The sequence below is a fragment of the Alligator sinensis genome, unplaced genomic scaffold (genome assembly GCF_000455745.1).
Source record: "Alligator sinensis unplaced genomic scaffold, ASM45574v1 scaffold1012_1, whole genome shotgun sequence".
Taxonomy (NCBI): Eukaryota; Metazoa; Chordata; order Crocodylia; family Alligatoridae; genus Alligator; species Alligator sinensis.
Genome location: NW_005842104.1, coordinates 211098 through 217951, shown reverse-complemented (window position 1 = coordinate 217951; position 6854 = coordinate 211098). Strand labels below are relative to the sequence as shown.

Here is a 6854-nt window from a genome sequence, read left to right as displayed (position 1 = left end):
CAGCAGGAACTCTGACTCCATCTTTCTGATTTCCCTGTAGTGTCCCTGGGCTGCATTTGCCTTTGAGTGAGATTTACCCCTCTCCCACCCTGGTGTTACTGGTGGAAAGTAAAGGCCTTGTTATACACTGTGCGGGACACAAATATTGATTGGTGTTAATGTTAGCTTGAGTTTGGAGCAGTCACATGTTCAGGCCACGCAGGGCTTAGAGGATGAAAAAGAAGAATCTCTCCCCACACACCCCATCCTGGGATTACCCCCTGGCCCTGGGGCTTCTCAGGGTTCCCTTCTGCCTCCCCACCCCTATTTGTTGCTGCTCATCTGTCTATCACAGGGGAGTAGGCAGGTAGGATTAACCTGCTTGTCCAGCAACTGCTGCCAGGCTGCTGCTCTTTTCAAAGCTGAGCCCACCCAGAGAGCAGCAGGAGCAGGAGCCACCCAAAATTACCGTGTAACAAGGCCCTAAATATAGGTACCTTCATACTAGTCAGGAACTCAGTATTTCCAACTGGGAGATACTAACGTGACACCAAATTGCTCAGGGTGGCTTACAGAATCATAGCAGTATTGGCCTTAAGGAAAAAGAGAATTCTGTCCTATATGTCTGAGAAATGCTGATCAGAGCTCTGAATTGGAAGAACTGACCCGCAGTGCACCGTGCCACACCCAGTGATGCATGGTTTCAGGATGAGTGAGCATATGGCACCAGGGAAGTAAATCATAAGTCTGGGTGGAAGGCAAGTCATGTTCATCTCTGAAGAATGTTAACATAAATTGAAAGAAAACAAATGGAGTGTCAAGCAAAACCCAATGCTTAATGAACTGTATTGGGCAATATTGCTTTCCTGCACAGACGCATTCAATTAATCAGAGTTCACAAGGGTTTTACCCAGTAATTCCTGTTATCTCTTCAACATCTCACTCTATCATCTTAAGGGCAGGGCTGCATTGCCTGTCTTCCTCTTCCTCAGCTCGTGAATGCAAAAAATCAAATTTTTACTCATCACTCTGACCAGGTGATCAGAACTAGATGATAGCTGGAGGTAATGGAGAAGAAATGGTAATTCTCTCCAAGGGAATGGGCCTTGGAAGGAGCATATCATCCACCATCTGAACCTGTGATTTTTTTTTTTATTTTTTTTTTTTTACCAAGATATCAAAGCAGTTTCCATAGATAAGACTTGCTCAGGTCATGCCAAATAGCATGTTGGGACTTTTCTTAATTTAGAACACAGCCAAAATTGAGGGGAAAAAAGTGAACTCTTGCCCTAAGAAGAGCATTGTTCTACCTTCCCTTGTACAGCCTGTCCAGGAATTACCTAACTACAATGTTAACATAGCAGAAGTAAAATTTATACCCAGAAGTGTATTTATTCATTATCAGTCAGTGTTATACGCTGCTGAGTGACTTCTTATCTGGAAAAAGCCATTCAAGTGTCCTGTAGTTTCCTCGTGTGTCGGCTTGTTTTGGAAATGATGGATAGTTTCTTGCAAAGTTGGGCAGAGTCTTTGCTATATGCCTTCTCAGAAGAGCTGGCTTACCGATAGGTTCATCTCTGACTTGTATTTAATAGCTCCTCATGTACTTCCATGTGTTTGTCTAATTCCTTTTTGAACCTGTTTGGTTTCCTTTCCACATATTTTTGGCTGAGTTCCATTAGATGTTATATGTGAATAAAGAAAACCTTGCTTCCTTTTGTTTATTTTAAACCTGCTGCTTTATAATTTCCTCAAGAGTCTCCTAGTTCTTGTAGTGAGACACAGTAAATAATTGTTTCTTATTCACCTTTTTCCACATTAGCCATGCTTTTATAGATCTCCATAATGTCTTCCCTTTAGTCATCTCTCTTCCAAGCTGACACCGCTAATCCTTTTAAGTCTCTCTTTATATGGAAGCCATTTCAGTCTGTTGATAATCTTTTTTGCTGTCCTCTGTACCTTCTCCTTCTGGTTTGCCCTTTTTTAAGAGAGGGTGACCAGAAGTCCCCCGTTTCCAGGATGTGGGCATAATATAGGAACTTGAGCGTGGAAATTATACCATTTTATGCCCTTCTGGTTGAAGAGGCTGGGAGAGACTTGGCCCTGCATCCAAATCCATATTCAAGTGCCTTACAAATATCTAACCTAGGGGTGGACAATTATTTCAGCTGGGGGGCCATTTAACGAGATTTGGTGAGTTGTTGAATGCTGCACACACAATCTTTCAGAAGATACATTTTAATAAATTATAGATAAAAAACCAAATCATATACTAAAAATCAAACACATGCTATAACTTATTTTAATTTTATTTAAAAAAATAATTTTGATTTATGTTTTTTTGAGTAGTCTCTACAGAGGTGATTTCATAATACCTCAAAATAAAGTCTTACTTCTGTATATTGTATCTGGATGTGGGTGTGTGCGGGGGCTGCCTAAACACTAGGTCCTGGGGGCTCATACAGCAGAGCTCCCCAGGTGGTGTGGTGGTGGTGCGGTCTGCTACCCCTCCCCCGACACCCATCCAGCCTGTGGCTGCTTCTGCAGTGCTCCACATGGAGCTGAGCCCTGTCCGCTCCTGACTGGGGCAGCCCGTGCCACGCTTCTGCCTGCATCCTTCTCAGCTAATGCGCACAGTTTTCCATCAGGGCTGTCCTGCAGTTGCTCAGGTACTGCTTGTCTTCCTCTGCCTGTAGTGGCACCCCCTCCTCCTCCTGCCCCTGCTGCACTTCTCTGGGCAGCAGGTAGTGCAGGGAAGCTATGGGGACACGAGCCTAACACCACATGCCCAGCCAGGCAGGCAGAGTGGGTGCAAGGTGGCTGGAAGCTGGAGCTGGAGCTCTGTGAACTGGAGTAGGAGCTGTCTGGCTGCAGCTTCCCCCTACGTGGCTGCATGTATGGTTCCCAGCACATGTCCCCATGGCTTTCCTGAGCTACCACCTGCCCAGAGTGGCACAGCAGGGGCAAGAAGAAGAGGAGGATGAGCTGCTGGAGGTGGGGTTAGGTGAGCAGTACCTAGGTGGCTGTGGGAGTAGCACTGATGGAAAGCCGTGAGCATTGGCCAAGACGAGGGTAGATACCAGTAGGAGCGTGGCATGTGCCCTGGGTGGGAGCAGGCAGGGCCGGCCCCATGCGGGACACCAGGGGGATGGGGCACTGCCATGGGCTGGATACACTCAGTTGGCAGGCTGGATCCGGCCTGTGGGCTGTATTTTCTCCACCCCGATCTAATCTGAGTTTGTGCCATCTGGGTTGTGATCCACATTTCAATTTGATATACCAGCCCTACATACTTTTTATAGATCTTCTTAAAGGATGAACAGACATGTATACATTTAGGCAAGTATAATACTGAGTTAATTCACTGCAGTTTTAACAAACTAATTAAATATTTAACAATATTGTGATCAAATAGAGGTCATAACTACAACTGAATCAATAGTTCAGTAGCTCTAATTATAAATCATTAAATTAATAGAGTAAGTAATCTAATCATATTGAGGCTGACACTAGAAAGAATTCCTTTTAGTTTTATTTTGGAAGAATTTGAAGGAGTTAATGTCTCTCAACCAACCTTGTAGCCTGCACAACGTATTAATCTAACCAGTGAAGGGCACAGATCTTCATTGAACCTGGCAGGGGGTTTTTTGGTCTTGGAACCATGCCAAGAAAAGTTACCAAATGCAGCTTCATCTTCAGGGAAGGACAGTGGTTCACAGTGACTTCACTTCACCGCTGTCCCCTCACATCTCACTTTTATTACACAGTAGTTGGTTTACTCTTCTTTTTCCACTTCAATCGAACATCACAGAATCTTTTTGAAGACCTAGCATAGAAATAATAGCTAAATTGCACACAAGATCAGCTTTTGAATCGTACACCACTAAGAAGGATCTGCCTTCTTAATGGTGTATTAGGTAAAAGTTTTGAGAGCTTTGGGGTCTACTCCTGTGTAACTTTTATAGTACTGCAGACCAATTCAATCCAATTTTTGCACTGCCAGAGGTAAAAGCAGAAACGAGTTACCCCAGTCAGTCCTATCCTGGGCCAGATCCTTTAATCAGTTCAAGTTGATCTGTAAAGTTGGTATTTCAGTTGCTTTTGTTCTTTGATTGGTCCTGTTAGGAACCCCAGAACGAAAAAAAGGGCTTGCTTAGGGAGCATGTTCCCTGATTTTTCTAGAAACAGCCAAAGTATGTCCAGGTTCTCCTGTATACCATTTGTACAGCTATGGTAGTCATGCTTGCTCCAAGGTCTCAGCTTTCTTTATTATGTTTGTTTTTCTATGCATGTGGGGTAAAGTCATCTACAGTGAAAGCTTTTCAAGTTTCTTTGGATTAACTAATTATCCTTCAGGACTCTGACTCACAGGCTGGGATATACTTAGTGGGCGCTTCCACACAAGATGCTTACTGCACATTAGCCTCATAACACCTGTGCAGTAGCATGGTGGTTAAAAACCATGCTAATAACCCACTTTGCAGTGTTATTAGGCTAATGCACAGTAAATGTCATGAAATAACCATGTGCTGGCGCAACCGTGCAGTAACTCTAGTTACTGCACATATAGTTAGTACTTTATTAAGCAAGTACCAAACTAAACTTGCAGTATTTAAGGCACATTAATGAACATATAGATGCATGCGCCCAGTGAGTGGGTCTGGTTTTGTTCGGGGTCTTCATCAATGACCTGGACGATGGCATAGAGTGCACCCTCAGCAAGTCTGTAGATGTCACCAAGATGTGAGGAGTAGTAGATATGCTGGAGGGTGGGGCTAGGATTCAGGGTGACCTAGACAAATTGGAGGATTAGGTCAAAATAAATCTCATGAGGTTCAACAAGGACAATTGCAAAGACCTGCATTTAGGATGGAATAATCCCATGCATCAGTACAGGCTGGGGGCAGACTGGCTGGGCAGCAGCTCTGCAGAAAAGGACCTGGGGGTTATAGTGGACAATAAGCTGAATATGAGCCAACAGTGTGCCCTTGTTGCAAAGAAGGCTAATGGGATGGCTCCCTGCATGGTGGGGCATGTGCCTTCCTGGTTTTGTGCGCAGGCCTGCTGTGGGCTCAGGTCCAGGGGTGGTGCCAGCCTCTTCCCAGTGAGGGAGGGCCTAGGTCAGGGCTGGGCTCGGAGTGGGCAGGAGTGGAGCAGGTGACGGCCGCAGTGCTGGGGGGGGGGGGGGGGGGCTACGGGGAGTGGAGGGGGGCTAAGGCTAATTTTTGGGGTGACTATAGCTCCCTTTCAAAGCACCACCCCTGCTCAGGCATTCCTCTGCTCTGCTGCCTGTGCTCCAGAAGCCGTATGCTGGCTGCGTGTCTCCTACCCATGGGGGCTTCTGAAGGAGAGGCAGCAGAGCAGAGTACCATGAGCAAGGAGGGAGGGTGTTGGGAGGGGCTATATCCACCCCAAAGTTTGCCTTAGTCTCCCCATAACCACCCCTTCCAGCACTGTTGCCTGCCCTGGGCAGCTGAGCCCTTCCCCCTCCTATCTGCTGTGAGCCCAGCCCTGGCCCAGGCCCCCAACTGGGAAGAGCCTGGTACCACCCCTATCCCTGAGCCTGCAGTAGGCAGCCTGCCCTCCACCTTGTGCATAAATCGGGGGGGGTCGACATGCCCCCCTATGCCTCCCTGAGGTGTGCGCACAGCAGCAGGAAGCCATCCCCCCGCCCCACCCTAATCCTGTGCCCTGGATGAACTATCCACAGCTCTGTCTCACTTCCTGCCCTGGCCCTGGGGTCCTATTCACTTCTTCCCTGAATGGGCAGTGCTTGCCCCTGCCCTACTCCCTCACTCAGCATGGGGACCTCCATCTGCCCCCCACACTACTTCCCTCCCCCATGCTCCTTGCCCTCCACAGACTTACCTGCAAGGTTCTGCTCTCCACACTGCCCGGCTGCACTCCTATAAATTGGCTATTGGATCAGTATTGGCTGATATGGCTGGCTAATAATCAGTTATCGGTATCAACCAAGAGAATCTTTTTCGGTGCACCCGTAGGTGAAACTTTTTCATCTGGTCTTATGCATGTCTTGTGTTAATGCCCAAGCTCATCGTTATCGTATTCGCATGGTTCAGGTGGGTCCCTCAATGTGGTTTAAACAGCTGTTCATTAAATAGTAAAGTTGAATGTTAATGAACTTGAAAAAGTTTATTTCAGGAATACTGCTATCTCTGTTTAACACTGAATGGATGTAGTGATATCTGGTCTTTAATAGATGCAACAGTTTATATGATTCTTTTTCTTGTGTTAACTTTCATAATAAAACTTCTATATTGAAATAAAATACTGATTCTCCTGCTATTCTGGTGATGGGGGAAAACAGGAAAACACAGTAGTCCATAAATGGAATATGTTTGAAGATCTGATCTTTTGAATTGGTTTAGTATTTACTAGCCCCATCTACGTGAGCGGCACACTGCACAGTTGCTACGGCACAGTCATTTAGTACTTGCATAAGTACTGTCCCCACATGGTTTTTTTCATACACTACTACGCAGTAGTAATGAGCTACTGCACAGTAACTCGTTACTGCTCAGTAGCATCTCATGTAGACACACCCATAGCCATTTCAGTTAGGGGTGCACCAATAGAGCTTTTTTGAGCCAATGCCGATAGCTGATTTTTAAGGAGGTAAATTGGCTGATACTGACTCGATTTCCAATAGCCAGCTTGGCAGCTTGAAGAGCAGTGTCTGGCTGGTAAATCTGTTGTGGTGGAAGGCACGGGAGATGGGAAGAGTGGTGAAAGGCACGGGAGATGGGAATGTATATGGTGGGGGTGCAGATCAAGGTCCCTGTGGTGAGGGAGGGAATTGGGCTAGAGCAGGGGCAGGTGCTGTCCAGGTGGGGTGGGCACGGGATGGAGCCACA

The 6854-nt window shown here is 46.3% G+C and overlaps 1 protein-coding gene across 1 annotated transcript in view; it reads left to right on the top strand.

Annotated features, from left to right (window-relative positions):
• Positions 1-6854, top strand: part of LRRC1 (leucine rich repeat containing 1) — a 119459-nt gene that overhangs the window by 59987 nt on the left and 52618 nt on the right. The gene's annotated exons all lie outside the window — the stretch shown is intronic.